This window comes from Canis lupus, chromosome 1 (genome assembly GCF_048164855.1).
Source record: "Canis lupus baileyi chromosome 1, mCanLup2.hap1, whole genome shotgun sequence".
Taxonomy (NCBI): domain Eukaryota; kingdom Metazoa; phylum Chordata; class Mammalia; order Carnivora; family Canidae; genus Canis; species Canis lupus.
In genome coordinates, this window is record NC_132838.1 from 93,819,206 (window position 1) to 93,837,734 (window position 18,529).

General features: G+C 41.2%; 1 long non-coding RNA gene across 1 annotated transcript in view; it reads right to left on the reverse strand.

The window, feature by feature from the left end:
* Positions 1-273: 273 nt before the first annotated feature.
* Positions 274-18,529, reverse strand: part of LOC140640849 (uncharacterized) — a 49,920-nt gene continuing 31,664 nt past the window's right edge. The window contains exons 2-3 of the long non-coding RNA XR_012037461.1: positions 15,044-15,175; positions 274-9,987 (exon numbers count right to left, since the gene is read on the reverse strand). This is a non-coding gene — a long non-coding RNA (uncharacterized lncRNA). The remainder of the gene's footprint in view (positions 9,988-15,043; positions 15,176-18,529) is intronic.

Here is an 18,529-nt window from a genome sequence, read left to right on the forward strand (position 1 = left end):
AAGGAAAGGAAAGGAAAGGAAAGGAAAGGAAAGGAAAGGAAAGGAAAGGAAAGGAAAGGAAAGGAAGAAAGAAATTAAGAAAGAAAGAAAGAAAGAAAGAAAGAAAGAAAGAAAGAAAGAAAGAAAGAAAGAAGAAGAAAGAAGAAAAGAAAAGAAAAAAGAAAAGAAAAGAAAAGAAAAAAAAAGAAAAGAAAAGAAAAGAAAAGAAAGAAAAGAAAAGAAAAGATGGATTCCACCGAGCAATTACAATAATGCAGGCCCAGGAAGAAAATCTAGTTTTTACAGCCACAAAGTTGCTGTTTATTTCCCCAAGCTACTTGTCTTTCCCCTATTAAGAAATATATCTTTCATTTTTATAGCACCTTCATGAATATTCATTTATCCTTAACTGTCTTAGAAAGCATTCCAACATTTTTAAGAAGTGTCTGCTACCAAGAGAGGCATGTTGGCATCTGTACTGCTGATATATTAGGAATTTTTCTAAGGCACTGAATAATGAATTCAACTTTTCCTCTGCTAGCCCTGAGTTCTCATGTAAGTCCTGTCAGTAACTGCTGACTTGTAAGGCACCATGAGAGCAAAAAAATTCACATAGCGCTGATCCTTCCAGTTGATATTCATGAAAGCCTGAAATAATCTGTCAGATGATAGAGCCAAATTCCTAGGGAGCCTGCTGTCCCAGGGGCCTTCTCTTCCCGTGGAGCAGGAAAAGGGGGTCAGTCCAAAACAACTCACCAAGGGCAGGTGCAATGATGGGGCTGGTTGAAACTGAGAGGTGCTGTCATGGTAAAAGGCAGAGCCCCACAAAAGCTGCGTTCTTGAGAGTCTAAGATAGCCCAAGGGGTCAGCTGATTGGTCTGATAGAAGTGGCAAAGCACTGACCCATTATACCTGATAAATTACAGTGTGGGGGTTGTCTCCTTCAGCCAGAGGCATCACTCAAGCACATGTTTTGTGTTGGCTATGGATAAGGCACTCAATGGGTTTCAGTCGTATACAAGGTCCTCACCTAAGATGCAATCATCACTAGAACTGGTGGAGGAAAAGGGTACTCTCACTTATTAATGACGAGCTCACTATCTTGCATGCAGAATTCATTCATTCATTCAGCAGCCTTGTTCTGAGAACAGTGTTAAACCCTAAGAAGAATGTTTTTTCTTCCTTCATCCTTCCTCCCTTCCTTCATTCTTCCTTCATTCCTTCCACAAATAGTAAGAAGTACTTACTATGTCTTAAGTGTTAGGGTAAAAATGGTGAACTAAATTTAAGTGATAGATTGTGGCTCAGGAATTCCTAACCTGGGGTCCATGGACTGTCCTAGAATCTATAGATAGACTTCAGGGAGACAGTGAACTCAGATGGGAAAAAAATTACATTTTGATTTTCATAATCTCTAACTGAAATTTACTGTTTGATTCATCATGCATGTAGGCAACAAACCAGAGCAGTACTAAAAGTACCCATGCCTCTATCATCAACAAAATGACAGACATTTTTATCTCACATTACAGTTTTCAGAGACAGCTCAAAAAACCAATTATGCTTGTCACTACTTAGAAAAGTTTGGTCAGTTTTGTTATTACATGTGTTAATGAAGATGCACATGTAACTATATTACAAATTTACATTTTAACATTTTGATGATTTTACTTCAGTATAGTCAATTTCCTTTGCAATTCTATGTAGTTTACTTTATGCAATCAAACATATTATTTGAGAAGGGATCCAAAGGCTTCACCAGACACCAAAGCAACCTTGACACAAAGGTACAAAATGGTCACGAATCCTTGCCCTACCAAGAGAGAGACAGGCCTTAAGGAAATAATCCCACCAATATGTAGTTACAAAGTGTTAAGAGTGCTAAAAAAAAGAAAAAAGTCTAGGTATGTGAGATTCCAAAAAGAAGACATAATCCCCCAGTATCTAGTCTAATGGGATCTACCAAGATTCTGCTCCCATCTCTCCTGTGCCAGGCCTTGGTGGGCACTGGGGATAGAGTGGCTATGCCTACCAATCTAGTGGGAGAAGTCAGAGCCAACCACACATAAGGAAATACGTAACCAAGATGACTTCAGTTAGAGATCAGAGCCTGAAGAAGATAACCCAGGGTAAAGAGTCAAAGAATGAATGACTGCTAGGAGGTATTGTGGGACACCTAGGGGGTCAGGGGGGCTCTTTCTGAGGAGGTGCCATTCATACTGAGACTTGGAGGAAGAGTCTGACTGATAGATAAGACAAAGGCCCGGAGACAGACACAGACAAACTTTCAGTTCCCTTGAATCCAAAGATCCAGTCCTCTTAATGTAATTGTTTCCCCTCTATGCCCGAACTTTGAGACTTGTGAAACTAATCATGGGCATCAGGAGAGGAAATTGGAGGCTGTCTAAGGATCAGGTGGCCACAAGTGGCCAGAGGCAGCCGCCAGGATATGAATCAAGGGCCCTAGTATCTGCCATGTACAGACCCTCCATGTGTGCTGCATCCTGAAATAGGCAATTTCAGGGCAATCCTGAGCCTTTCCTAGACCAGCTCATCACTATTTGCCTTTCAGACAATAAGCTGCTATTATCAGAGGTCCCTCCTCATTCCTAGAGAGGATCCATAAATATTTAACAGCTGATATCACGGACCACAGACCCCTGATTTCAGAGACCGACAGCAGTGAAATGACCTCTCCACCGGAGGGATGAGGGAATGGAAGCGATTTGCCTTGAAGCTGCATCTCATTCTTGTCTTCCAAAGTTCCCTCATGAGTGCAAGAGTTCTAGTCAAACCACCTTTTCCCAGGTAGACCCAGGGAAAGTACTCATCCACCCCATGCCTTTGATCTTGAGGAGAATCACTCTTTCCTAAGAAAAAATGACACCAAAGCTCTGATCTAAGACATCACTTACTAGCTTCTTAAAATCAACAAAAATCCTACCCGGTGGCTATTAAACAAGATCATATGATGAATTTACTTAAAAAAAAAAAACAATAATTTCTACAGCATATCACAAATTACCAAACATTCAGCTCAGTGCCCTATAATGCGAGTTTGGCTGAATTATTGCATTAATGCCATAAAGGCACATAGAACCACTTTTATGGACAAGTGGACTAATTGCTTCTATCAGACGATCTTTGCTGACACTTCTAAACTTTCAGTTGCCTTATTCTTGTTCACAGCATCCTACCACACACACTTAACATGTCAGAAGGAAATCACTGAAGGTTTAACATCTCTTATAAAATGTTACTTATCACTTTCCTGTGCAGTCTATATCCATCTACACTTGGTCCATGGTCAGATGTGAGACAGGGCTAATGATCAGACAACAGACCTCTCCCACTGCAAAATGGTGCATAATTAAAGAAAAATTAAATTCTGTCTCTTGCACTCCACTTAAATGAAGACAGATAAGTGGATTAGCAAATGTTTGACATATTTGACAAAATCAATAAATAGTTGAGGCAAAAAGGTTTTGGGAGAATGTTCAGTAATAAGAAAATGCACAATATCCCCGGATTTCTAGTCAATCATCCATAGAAGAGTTTTTCCTTCTATTTAGAAAGAAGCCTGGGGTAGCAAAGCCCTGAACTTGAACTCCGTTAGTGAAGGCTCTACCACTGGTTCTCTATGTGAACCTGAGCAGGTGTGACCACGTACTATTTTGTCTTTCTGGGCCTCTGTTTCCATATCTGTAAAATTCCTGGGTTAGAAAAGATATTTCTAAGACCTCTTGCAGCTCTAAAACTCTATAAATCTCTGCCCTCTAACTGAATAGGTCCACATACACTAGGCAGTCAATTTCTAATGGGCACATGATCCTAGCAAGTATCTTCAAATTTCCAACATGGTCTATTAGGGGAGGCACCATCACCATAGCAATTGTATGGGATATTTAGACATTTGCTGAGTTTTTCTTTTTTTAATTAGAGATTTATCAATGAAAAGAATATGCCAAACATTATATATTTTTATCTTTTCCATGCCATTTGACCTCAGCCTCTTTGGGGTGATTTGTACCATTTCTGATGGAACATGTCTTAAGAATGGAGTCCCTGCTGACCCTGAGGAAAACAAAGAAAGAAGCAATACTTTCCACCTATATTCTAGGTAGCCTCAACCTGTGAAAGCTGGTTGTTCTTCATTAATTCATTAATTGTTCTTCATTAATTCTTTTTAAAGCATTTCCAGATCAAAGGAATTTGGGCAGTGCTCCATATTTTTCCTCTCCTGAAGATTTACAATGTATATTAGCATATTAAAAAGTCTGAGAAGTCCTGCGGTAAAAAATTCCTGCCTACCTTTGTTCAACTCAGAGTTTTCCAAATTCATTTTACCTGCAACTCTCTTTTCCATAACATGTACCAGTGTTACATGGACACATTAGAAATTAGGCTGGAATACAGATCAGAGACCCAGGGAGAAAGAGCTCAATTAGGAAACGGGGATGCCCATATGTAATGGCCTAACCTGTGGCCTACAAAAGATGTGTCTACCCAAACCTCAGAATGTGACCTTATTTGGAAAAAGGGTCATTGTAGATGAATTAAGTTTAGGATCTTGAGATGAGATCATCCGAGATTAGTTCAGCCACTAAATCCACTGAAGACTGTCCTTGTAAGAGATAGAAAAGGACAGGCAGAGACACACGGAGAAGGCCACATGAAAAATAGGCAGTGATCAGAGCCATGCTGCAATGGCCAAGGAAGCCTACGGCCACCAGGAGATAGAAGAGGCAGGCAGGAATTCTCCCTAGAGCCTTGGTTCTGTTGACACCTCAATTCAGACTTCTGGCCTCCAGGATGATTAGAGTATAAGATTCTGGAGCTCCTGGGTGGCTCAGTCAGTTAGGCCTCTGCCTTCAGCTCAGAATATGATCCTGGGTCCTGGGATTGAGACTCCCTGCTGTGCAGGGAGTCCGCTTCTCCCTCTCCCTCTGCTTCTCCCCGCAACTCATTCTCTCTTAAATAAATAAAATCCTAAAAAAAAAAAAAAAAAGAGTGTAAATTTCTGCTCTGTTAACTCCCCTAATTCATGGTGATTTGTTATAGTCCGGGGAAAATAATACATCACCCTTACCTTCCTCTGTCACAACCTCCTAGCTAAGTCAGTTAGCACAAATTGATACTTCTGATCATCATTTTCTTAATCTAAGTGAGGAAAGAATACCTACTCTGTAATCTAAGGTATTCTTGAATCTTGAAAGAAAAAATGGACACAAAGATGCCCTTTAAATAGTTCATGGATGTGAACGCAGTGCAAGGGTTAGGACTTCCAGGAGAGATAGGACATGAAATCACAGAGCACTGATGGTTATTCCTTCAAATGTTCATGTGTTCATTCAATATATACTGATCCAGGCCCTGTCATAGGCATTAGAGATAACAGAAGTGAACAAAATATAGCAAATCCTTGCCCTTGTAGAACTCACATAGTCATTGAGGGAGTTAGAACATGAACACACAGGTTAACCCATTTACTATTTCAGAGGGTGACAGGAGGTATCTTGGCTTCTGACACAGCCTATATCCCTTAATTTCAGGTCACCACTAATTTCATGTACCTGATAGTTTCTGCCACAAAGATGACACTGGAGATATTTATCTTTGATAACAAAATAAGCAGGTATCAAACATCAAGATGACCCAGTAACTCCACTGCTAGGAAGATACCCAAGAGATATGAAAATACAGGTCCATGCAGAACTGAAAAGAAGTCTTTAAACAAAACTCACATGCAAATGTTCATAGCAGCATTATTTACAATAGCCAAAAGGGGGAAGCGACCCAAGTATCCATGGACAGATGAATGGATAAACAAAATGTGATTAGCCATATCATAAAATATTATTCAGCCAAGGAATTGAAGAATTAATACATTCTCCCAGTGTCACTAAATTATTCATATTTAGGATCTTCTCCAGGTGGAAAAAGTGTGTGGGAGGTGCTGATTCCACCACCACCTTGCTATTATCAAGCATGTTATCCCTTGTCATCTTGGTGATGAAGAAAATGTTTTAGAAGTAGGTAGAGGTGATGGTTGCACACATTACAAATGTACTAAATGCCACTAAATGATATACTTTAAAATGGTTAATTTGGGGCACCTGGGTGGCTCAGTCAGTTAAGCGTCTGCCTTTGGCTCAGGTCATGATGTCAGGGGTCCTGGGATAGAGCCCCCACATCGGGCTCCCTGTTCAGCAAAGAGCCAGCTTCTCCCTCTTCACTAATCCTGCTTGTGCTCACTCTATCAAATAAATAAATAAAATCTTAAAAAAAAATGGTTAATTTTATGTGTGAATTTCACCTAAAAAAAAACAAACGGTGCCAGTGTGGCTCTTATATGTTGCTATCTGGAAGGGGTGGGAGGGGCAGGAACATCTCAGGGCTCACATCACAAGTGTGAAATCCATGATTGCTCAAGTTCAAAGCCAGAGCCTTGCCAACAGGGAAATAGGAGACAGGCTCTTACTTAAAGGTCACCCACTATAGGATTTGGGAGGCTCATAGCTTGTGGTGCAGGGAGGGGGCAGGGGCGGACCATGAAGTATCCGTGACACAAAACAAAGATAGAAAGTCTGGCCAGGAGTTAAAGAGGATCCATGGAGGGTGGGGTCACACACAAGGCCCCAGACCTTGAAGTAGCTTTCCGAGTGTGGGGCAGGGAGAGCTCGTGGTAGCCAGTGACTCCACCCTTCTTATCCCGGCACTGTGCTTCATTTCTGAGATCTCTCCTCCCACCTCAGTAAAGAGTTTTGCATGCACATTGCAACAGCATGTTAGGGGAAGGACATGATTTGGATTTTTTTTTTAAGATTTTATTTATTTATTCATGAGACACATAGAGGGAGACAGAGGCAGAGACAGAGGCAGAGGGAGAAGCAGGTTCCATGCTGGCAGCCCAATGTGGGACTTTATCCTGGGACCCCACGATCACAACCTGAGCCAAAGGTAGAGCTGAGCCAGTCAAGCTTCCCATGATTTGACTTAATCACTGCTGTAGCAAATTACCACAAACTTAATGACAAACAATATAAATTTATTATTTATAGTTCTGTAGGAGAAAAGTCTGATGTGTGTCTCACTAGGCTAGAACCAGGGCTTTGGCAGGGCTGTGCTCCCTCCAAAGGCTCTAGGGCAGGGCCCATTCCTTGCCTTTTCTAGCTTTAGAGGCAGCTTACACCCTTTGGCTTGCGCTCTTCACCTTCCAAGTCAGCAATCAAGCCACTCCAACACCCATCTATCATCCTATCTCCGTTTCTGGTTCTCTGTCTCCCTCTCCCATCTTTATTTATTTTTTTTTTAAGATTTTATTTATTTACTCATAGAGACACACACGGAGAGAGAGAGAGAGAGAGAGAGAGAGAGAGAGAGAGAGAGAGAGAGAGGCAGAGACACAGGCAAGAGAGAGAAGCAGGCTCCATGCAGGGAACCTGATGTGGAACTCCATCCCAGGTCTCCAGGATCACACCCCGGGCTGCAGGTGGCACTAAACCGCTGTGCCACCAGGGCTGCCCCCTCTCCCATCTTTAAAGACACTCCTGATTACATTGGGCCCACTTAGGTAATCTAGGATTATCTCCCCAACTAGAGGGCCTTAATCTAATCACAGCTGCAAAATTCCTTCTGCCATGTAAAGTAGCATATTGACAGTCTCCAGAGATTAGGACAGGGACATCTTCAGGGGCCTTCTGCCTACCACAAAGTGGTGGGGAAGGAGACATCTGCTCTACAGAATCATTGATGACCATTTAGCAGAGAGAAAGAGACCCACAAGTTGAGGGCACAAGAGAAGAACTAAGTAAATAAGCTGAAACTTTTTGATTATTCCAAATGAGCAAAAGCTACCCTAATAAACAGAAAAGGAGTAGCCCAATAGTATGTGATTATAAGAATAAGAATTAATATTTGAAGCATTTACTTGGTGCCAGCATCACACACACACACACACACACACACACACACACACACACACACATTGTATGTAGTATGTAAGTCACATTTTATAAATGAGAAAAGAGAGGTTATTAGAGATTAAGAGAAATTACCTGAACTCTCAATCTCACAGCTAGTAAGTGTTGCACATGGCATTTGAATCTAGTTCTGATGTGGGAGCTGAGCTAACCACCGTCACAGGAAAGCAGGTGACCTGCTGCATACCCTCGTACCAAGCCTTAGCTGATAGTTGATCCTTCATCAATGCAATAGTCCAGTATGGATATTTGGTGGGCAGTCTTTCCTGGTGTGATTCTGGAGCCCAAGCAACTTCTACCTGTGTCTCTGCCAACTGCTAGATCTCAGGGTCTCCTGCCCCCAGAGGCAGACAGGAAAATAAGTGTTAAAGACAGTTTGCCTATTTTTTAAGCACCTCCTCCCAGAAGGGACGCATCTCCTCTATTCACATCCCATTGGCAGAAGCTGGTCATACGAGCCCACCTCGATGGTAGAGGCAGAGAAACCTTGCCTCTAGTAGGACAACTACTTTCCAGAAATAACTCTACACTTTGGACAGGAAGCATAAATGTGATGAACAGCAAACCATATCCAACATGACAGTACTGACACATGAATGAGTGAGTGACTACATGAATGAGTAAATGAGTAAATGAAGACATCTTGCTTCTCATGTCCTCCTAACAAAAATTAAGGATACTCTCTCTATGAAGCTGCTCTCCGTGGCAGGGGAGGAACAACTAAATCACCTAAACAATAAAGGCAGATCAGGTTTGCTAAGGTCTCTGGAATTATCAAAACAACATCAAAACATTCCATCTTTCCTAAGGACAGTGTTGAGAGACCTCTAGCTGTCCACATGTAGATAGAACAGGATCCCCAGTGTTTCACCAGACACTTAGATGACCGAAGACTAGAAGATTCCAACCATGTCAACATTAGCTGTAATCAGTATGTTCTGAAAAACAGCATGCAAACAGAACCGTGACATGAGGCCTCTGCGGGAGTGTCATTAATATAAAGGGGCTCCTTTCTTCCTCTTTTTCTCTTCCTCCAGGCTGGAGATTGGGGAGCCATCCTGGATCACGAAGTAGTTCCTTGGGTTTGGTGGAGAAACAAGTGAGGGTAAAGCTGGTTCCCTGCCGAGCACGGGGTTACCCAACCAGTCTTGGGCTGCTGGACTCCAGATTGGGTTTATGTGAGAGAGAGAAACTTCTGTCATGTTGAAGCCACTGTTGTCTTCCATTTTTCTGTTACTCACAGACAGTCCTAATCCTGACTAATGCACACAGGACTCCGTCTCTCTTTATCAAAGAGTATCATTATGCAAAACACGCCACTGACCACCACACCAGCCTCCACCACAACTATTTCTATGCATCAAAGGATCTGCCTGGAAACCTCACTTTCATCACTGGCATTTCTGCCTTCCTACCTCACCTCAGCTGGTGTCTGTGATGGCAGGGCCTGCTAGGCAAGACTTGACAAACAGGAGTAAATGAAGGGTTTTCTCACAGGCCTTGCCCACAAGTTGCCTTGCTGTCAAGCCTGTTTTATGCTGAGTGACTCTGGTGGGTTGGGTTAAAAGTGCAATGGCAGAAATGCTTCCAAACAGCTGTCATCTTCCTGGAAATTGTAGCTTCCTGTTACCCTTGTAAACCTCCAGGGACAGAAGTTCAAAAGTGATCCACTTCCTACTGACACTTTTACAGTGAGATCTGCCTTCCCTAATCCTTCTGCTAAGGACTGGGCCTGCTAACCCAGATAACCTGTAGTCCTGGGGCAGAAGCTGCCTGAGGCAGGGCTTCTGCTGAGGCACAGTGTTGATATTTCTGTGGAAAGCTCTGTTTGTCAGTGAGGAACTCAAAATCAGTTTTGAATCCCAAAGATTTAGGACACACACTGGGGCATTGCTTCCAGTTCCTGGCTCCAAGGAAGGTCCCACTGAGATCGATGCTGGCTTTTTCTCCTTGGAACCATGGTTTGCAATATTTCTTTGACCATGAACCCTTAGACCAAGAGATGAATCTTGTGAACCACCTCCTCCTAGAAAAGAAGCACACATGTTCATGCAATGCACAACTTCGCCCATAACTCCCTAAGGCTCTCGGATCCCTCACACCCATCCATGAGTCTGGAGTCCCCAGGTTAAGAAGGCTTATGTTGAACTCCAGAGAAGATTTAGAAATATCTTAAGTCATCTAGTTTCTTCTTTGAGATAGAGTCCTCACTACCACTCTGAAACAGAGTAGCCCAAATTCATTCTAGAGGCTTCAATTGTCTACTGGCTTTACTATTACTTATGACCAATAGTGAGAAAAACATGGCACACTCCCTCCCTGCTCCCAGCTCCAAGGTCCTGTAACTGAAATTTAACTCCCAAGTAACTCTTCTTTCCTGACTTACACAAGGAACCCACACACAGCCAGATTGGACTATGTACAGTTTCCCAAACATGCTGAGGTGCCTTCTTCTGAACTCTGCCCTTGTTCAGATCATTTCCTACCCCTAGCTCTTCGCTGATCACTATCTGTCAGAATGCCATAACTTCTCCATAAAGCTTTTCTTGAACCCCACCTTTGTGCAGTCAGCCTGAGATTGAATATCTATTACAGCCTATATCACCTTCCATAGTGGATTATTTGGGCTTCTGTACACCCAAATATCTGAATTCTTGAGGTCTATGATCAGAATGATTAGGTTTCAATTCTGGCTCTGGCTCGTTCTTGCTGTGTAGCCTGTGTACACTTCCTAATCTTTCCATGCTTGTTTCCTTGTTGACAAAATGGACATAATAACAGTTTCCACTTCACAGGCTTAAATGAAATTTAAAATTCTTAGCATGGTGCCTGGCACATGGAAAGCATTTGATAAGGAGTATTTTTATTCTAGTGGATTGTACACTTCTGTCCCCATCCCCTATCATTAAGCTGTTAAGTAGTTGAAGGGAGAGCCTGGGTCTTAGTCATCACTTTATACCTCATAGAACCTTACCAAGAAAAACTTTGGACATAGTAAATAATCAATAGATGCTATATGAATGAAAATGAATCATCCATAAAGATTTTATCTAAGAACTTCAAACAGCATCATTGTCATCTGTATTTCAGGAATAGATGGGTGGGGGACAGACAGTGAGATGGATGCTAATTTGAGATGACACATCATTCTGGGTCTTGAAAAAACATTCTGATTACAACTCTGTCCTAACCCCAGAAATTTTATTCCATCATGAAAGATAGGCCAAGAATTCCCATCTTCTCCAATTATGACTTTTTTTTTCAACTCCTGTTTAATTGGACAGATATTCATTTAGCAACCATTGGGTGTCAGGTTTTGTGATGAGGGCTGGAGATCAAAATGTCTTTCTGGAGCACCTATGAACCAGCTGCCCTGGCACTGAAACTCAAGCCCAGGATTCAGGTCATGCTCACATTTTTATATTCTGTGAGTTTGAAGCCTAATAGCAAGGTCAAATGGCAACCGGCCTGCAGGATTTACCTGTCTTGTGACAAGAGATGCATTCTTAAGTCAAATTACAGAATAGCACACCATACTTCATTATATAACCATTCTAATAATATGTATAGAATATTTACTATATCACTTCTGACCACCCAGCCCACTGAGCTGATCCAAATAGGCTCCTTGTACACAGAAATGCTAGACATGATGTAACAAATTTATTTTTCACATAGCCAAGTTTGATAAGAAAAAATCCTCCGGTGCCAAGAATGGCACAAAATCAAGTCAGAGAAATAAATATGAGCTTATTCCAGGAAGAGGTCAGAGGAGTTTCAGATAGAGTTGTAGGCCCTCTAGGGCAAGGGAGATAGATATCTAAAGCCTACAAAAAAAATAATAATAAATTAAAATAAATTGTAGGTTTAACCCTAAGAGAGGAAAAGAATGAAACTGAACTCCTTCATAAACACATCATCTGCCTGAGGTTCTAAGGGGGGTATGAAAAGTCACCTAAGAAAGTCAAAACTTCAGGATCCCTGGGTGGCGCAGCGGTTTGGCGCCTGCCTTTGGCCCAGGGCGTGATCCTGGAGACCCGGGATCGAATCCCATGTCGGGCTCCCGGTGCATGGAGCCTACTTCTCCCTCTGCCTATGTCTCTGCCTCTCTCTCTCTCTCTCTGTGACTATCATAAATAAATAAAATTTTAAAAAAAGAAAAAAGAAAATCAAAACTTCGAGTCTACACCACACATAGGTTTAGGGCTTTAACTTATAAAACTTCTGTGATGTAGAACCTCTAGCTGGTAATTTAACATAGTCTAGGGTTACTCAATGCCTCCTAGAATCCAGCTAAAGCCAAGGCAAGATATACCTGTAAAAACGCTCTCAAAGGCCATCTCCTCCTGGTTGTTGCAAAGGCACTTTGAATTCCATGTGGATCATCCCTGCTCACCAAATCTGACTGCTCACCAAATTATTTACATATAATATCACTTCCCATTGGGGCACACATGTCCGGAAGTCATCCTTGATGTCCTACACCAATCTGTCACTAAGGCTCATTGACTTTACTCTGTAAATATCTATCAGATCTGTCCACCTCTCCATTTCCAATACTCCATCCTAGTCCAAACCATGGCCATCTCTCCCCAGTCCCCTAACTGGTTTACCCTGCACCAACTCTATCAGCCATCTTCTAGGACAAAAATAAGTCTGGAAGTGAAAATTTCATAGGATTTGACCTGCTATTTCTTCCCATCTGATTTCCACACTACAGAGTGATTTACCTTTCCATAAAACCCCCTGCTAAAATTTTCCAAGGCTTTACCAGTGCTTTTAAGATAAAGATAAAGCTCCTAAGCACAGCACACAGTGCTATTTGATCCACCTTCCTCTCCAGCCACATACCCCCCACTCTTCTTTATTCCCTCTGTACCTGACCCACTGGATTTCTTCTTCCCTGTCCTTTCCTTGTTTCTTGTCCCCACGGAACTTTTACACATGTTATTTCCACAGCCTAGAATATTCTTCAAACCTCTCTCCAATCATACAACTCCTTATCCTGCAGATCTCGAGAGCCTTGTCTGACCTTTCCACTTTCATCAAAGGCTTCATCACATGGTCTTTTAATGTGAAGGTCATCTTCATAGCAGTTGTACCAGTGAAAATTTTACATTTATCTGTGTGGATTATTTGATATGTCTATCTCCCCCATTAGAACTTTAAGTCTGATGAGAATAGGGACAGAGTCTATTATCACTGACCACTAAGTCTCCAACCCAATACCAGGCATAGGGTAGGTGTTTAGTGGGTTTGGAGGGTACATAAAACATTTAAAGCTATGGAATGGAAGAGTGAAAAGACTAGATGCAGGGTGACCAAGGTAGAAAGAGATGTAATGGTCCTGCAGAAGAAAGTGAAAACCTAAAACTAAGACCCATTCTTCATGCATCTCCTTGGCTAATTTTCTGAACAGTCCACTTTTTGCTTTAGGCATTTTATAAACAAGGAAGCTAGATATATCAAATGACTTGCCTGAAGTCACATAATGGTAGATCTATGATGTCTATCTAGGTTATCCTCATCCACTCTTCTTTTTTATTTAACAAAATTGAAATAAGCAGAGACAGTAAGGAGACCTGGAGTGAGAACCAGGAACTCTAATGTCTACAGGAACCAGGCAGGCAAAGACTGAGGTACAACAGAGTTAAGATAAGAAAGAGGGTTGGGGGATGCCTGGGTGGTTCAGCTGTTGAATGTCTGCCTTCGGCTCAGGGCATGATCCCAGAGTCCTGGGATCAAGTCCTGCATTGGGCTCCCCACAGGGAGCCTGCTTCTCCCTCTGCCTGTGTCTGCCTCTCTCTCTGTGTCTCTCATGAATAAATAAAATCTTTTTAAAAAGGAAAGAAAGAGTGTTGGTAACCACATCCAGTTAGAAGGGACATCCGATTTAATTCCAGCTCTGAATTATTGTTGGTGGATGGGAACATGGGCCCTCAATATTTTTCGGCTGTCCTAACTTTTAAGAGAAATTTAGACCTGGACTTTTGTATGAAGTCACTCTAATTTTAAGACACTATGCAGATCAAACAGAACATATCTGTAGGAAGAATGTGGGCTGCTGATGCCAGTTTGCAATCCTCAGCCTAGATGGAGGGGGGAGCAGGAGGAAAGATGCAGGGTTATCACTACAGACTTCTGTTGCATGGAAAACGGGGTAGGGCCCTCATAAATAATCTTAGCAATAGTTATCCAACTTGGACTTTGATGGTTCCATGAAACTAAGACGTCAGGATCAGTTAATCTGTAACTGGCTTTATTGTTCCAAGAGCACTATGTTCTGTTAAAGCAAAGAAACAAAGCCTGCAGGAGATTAACATCTTCATTCTCCCCCAGGAAGGCAATGGGGCAAGAAACCCAAATGGCCGTTGTGGGAGAATGTATAGATTACCAACTAGGTTGTTCGACTTCCAAACAAAATACAGGCCAAAGATAAGCTGTCAATGGCCCTCAACTTAATTCAAATTTCCGTTGAGACATTGTAGTCACTTTCAATATCCCAGAGTTCCTAGGAAAGTTTATCTTTATCTCAGAGTTCCTTTTTCCCCTAGCGTTTTCCCTGAAGAAATAAAAGCATGTCACACACTGCTCTTCCAAGAAAAGAAGCAGTGATCAAGCCAGGATATTCCTTAGTTCCAGTTCCTCTAACTCAGGAGAAGCCAGGCACATAGAAGGGCTTCCCAGATTTTCCCAGTTTGACCTCTCTCGCTTGACCACCAGCCAAGTACATGCCTCAGCAATCCCTGGGATATTTTTTCCTAAGCTGTTTATTTACTAGATTAAATCAGTAGCTTCTCAGCTGCCGTCATGATAGTTAGTTTGTGGAGCATGTTGCTGAGTTGAGATCCTAGAATGTCTCTCATACTCACCTGTAATTTTTAAAAGGCATCAGAAGCCAGTAAAAGAACTCAGCAACAATCTCCCCACATTCCTGGGTCATGGGAAGAGGAACCATTTGACTGCTCTCTGGGATAGTTAGAGTGTTTATGTCGCTCTCACGTTAGTGAGACTAGGCCAACTACTGGAACAAACAACCCAGAAGTCTTGATGCATTAACAGAATAAAAAATTGTTTCTTACTTCCATCACAGGTCAGTTCAGATTGGTGGTGTCGGGCCAAACTGTTCTGCTCCAAGTAGTCAATCAGGGACTTAGGATCTTTCCATCATGTGGTCCCACCATCCTCTTAGCCCAAGGGATGGCAATATTTTTCTGCAAAGGGCCATATAGCAAATATTTTAGGCTTGGTTGGCCATATGGTCTGTGTCACAACTATTCAACTCTACCATTGTGGCACAAAAGCAGCTATGGGCAATATACATACATACAATGTACATCAATGGGCATGGCTATGTCACCATAAAACTCCATGTACAAAAATAGGCAGTAGGCTGTTTTTGTTTGTTTTTTTTTTTTACTGCAAAGAAAATTTATTTTACATATTGCTAGCCATGAATTTTTGTCATTAGTTCTTACATAAATACCACCTACTGCCACCATCCAAACGGCAGAACCATTTTATGTCCACATTTCACTCTGTATTTATAAAAAGAATTTACATGACTTACATAAATGTAACTATCAGTGATGTTTGCTAGTGTTACTCTAGGACCTTGTCTGTCTGTCTGTCTGTCTCTCTCTCTACATTCAGAGATGGATAGAGAAAGAGCAAGTTCCAGCAAAGAACCACATGTAAAATTAATGTCTCTCCCCATATAACTGTCATGAGGATTACATTACAGTGTCTGCAAAATGCTTAGTAAAGGTCACTATTTAGGAGTTGCTCAATAAATGCCATCATTTTAAAAATAAAGAATAAAGTACCTTTGATATTTACAGGAGTAAGTGGTCATATTTAATTGAGGGGACTCAGGAAATATTACAGTTGATTCTCAAAGGTAGGATAGGATTCTAACAAACAGAAGTGGGGGAGCAACTTGACCAAATGTATTAGCAGTTGGAAAGCAATGTAGGGTTAGTGAGTGCATATGGCTCAGTTGGCTGTAATACAGGGTCATGAAGAGGACCTGTAAGACATAAATCTGGGAAGTAAATAGGCTTTGAATACCATGTAAAGATCGAATGTTTGGTGGCAATCGAAAGCCACTGAAAATTATTAGGAAGTATACACATAAGTCTTGTGTTCCAAAAATCTGTTTGTAAATTTATTGTTTGAAACACAGACTATATTTTCTAACATAGTAAAGGCAACGTCCCTTTCCCTTCTCTGGGTCTCCTGACCCTTGTCACAAGAGCCTCAAAAAGCATCCTCTTTATATAAAAAAAAAAAATTATTTATTTATTTATTTATAAAAGATGCGGGGAGAGAGCACAAGCAGTGGGGGGTGGAAAAGGCAGGAGGAGAGGCAGAAGCAGGCTCCTCTCTGAGCAGGAAGCTTGATGCTGGGCTGATCCCAGGACACTGTGATCATGACGTGAGCCAAGGCAAATGCTTAACCAACTGAGCACCACCCAAATACCCCTAAAAAAGTCCTTCAATATTAGTTTTATATGATCCTGCATCCACCTAGTATTTAAAGACAGATTTGCCATGCCACTGAAAAGGCTCTTTTATTTTTAAATCTCAGCAAAGAAGGCTGACACAATAGCCTGTAACAAAAATCTCCCCCCAGACTTTCTGTGGATTGTAGCTATTTTAAGGATATTCAGTGCAAATGTGAATATTTGGAAGAAAAAAAAAACTATAAAAAAATCTATTTGTGACTCACAACACTCGTGCTGAATTTTTCTTAAAGATTTTATTTATTTATTTGACAGAGACAGTGAGAAGGAGAGAGAGAGAGAGAGAGAGAAAGTACAAGCAAGGGGAGTAGCAGGCAGAGAGAAGCAGGCTCTCAGCTAAGCAGGGAGCCTGACACGGGGACTCCATCCCCGAATGCCAAGATCATGACCTGAGCTGAAGGCAGATGTTTCACTGAGCCACACAGGCGCCCCAATATTTTTTTCTACTATAGAAAAAGCCTTAGGTATTTGATATATTCTTGAACTCAACAATGCTCCTTCTAGGAATTAAGGTATAAATATACATACAGCTATGAGGAGGTCATCAAAGCATTGTTTAAAAATTTGGAAATAACCATAGAACATTGTTTACTCTATATTACAGGAAACTATGCAAGGAAAATGGTGTTATTGAAAAATATCAAAGGGACATTTTTGTATATATTTAGAAGTTGGTTTCAAATTAATATAAACAGTCTGATGTCATGTTAATAGGAAATATAATCAAAATTATAACATCATAATGTTCACATTCTTCCTCCGTACACCTCCAGAGCAAATTCAGTCTTTGTCTGCTCAGGTTCCCAACACCACTGCTGCCATGATACCCAAGCTACCTTTATGGTCTCCATCAATGACATCTTACCTCAAGCAAAGAGTTCTGTTTTTCTCAGATAAATTCTTTGAGTTTTGTAATGTGTAATCAGAATAATGCAGAGAGATGAACTGAAGAGGGAGTTAAGGAGAAGGAGGGCCATCTAGAAGGACAACACATCTACATAATAAAGTGCTACAATAAAGAGAAAAGGTGAGGAAGAAGAAGAGTTTTCTAGGGGATATGGAATAGCACAGGGTCCGAGGAAATGGGATGGAAGAAACAGAGCTGTGAGACCGCACTAGAGAAATGTATTTCAACCCTTTCATGGTTTTGCAGAAGCAGCAATAAAAAATTTGAGTTCTGTGAATACAGGTTTTGCTAGCTAGACCAAAGCTGCATGAGGGGCTTAGATTTATTAGGGTTATATTTATATGCATATCCAGGAAAAAGACCACAGGTGTATACCCATGAAGACGTTAGTATGATTTGGATGAGGCTGTTTTATTCTTTCCACATATCTATATTGCCCAAATCTTCTAGCTCTGGGGGTATGCATGTAATCTTTTTCATTTAATCCTCAAGTACCTCCATGAAGTAGATTTCGTGATGACAACTAGTTTACAAATGAGGAAGCTGGAGCAGAGAGAAAGACCAGTCATATAACTAGTATTTAAGGAGTGAGGGACTCCTCTGAGTCCCTGATTCCAGGGACTGCAATCTGATTCCAGAATCAGGGCCCCAAACACTGACACTAACTAAATGGCTTCTTATTCTTCTTTATTTTATAAATTTATTTTCAAATGAAATATTTTCATTCTATTATGAAGTATAATAATGAAACAAAAATAACCGATGCTCAGGTACCCAGCACACCACCCTACTAAATATTAATATTTTGCCATATTTTCTTTAGATAATGTTTAAAGAGAAAAAATTATAGATACAACTAGTATGGTTTTGGGGGGGATTATTTATTTATTTGAGAGAAGTCTCCTCTCTCATAAAATGAATTTCCCATTCATGAGTTAGAAGCAACAACAAAGACACAATGAAAATGCAGTGTTCTTAAAGAATCTTAAGGTTCTTGCAAGGAATAAGAAAGAAGAAGAAAGAAGAAAGAAGAAAGAAGAACTCATTTTTTACACACACAGGGGTGGGGCTGGGAGTGGCAGAGGATAAGGGAGAGCATCAAGCAGATGGTCCTGCTGAGTTTTGAACCCACATTG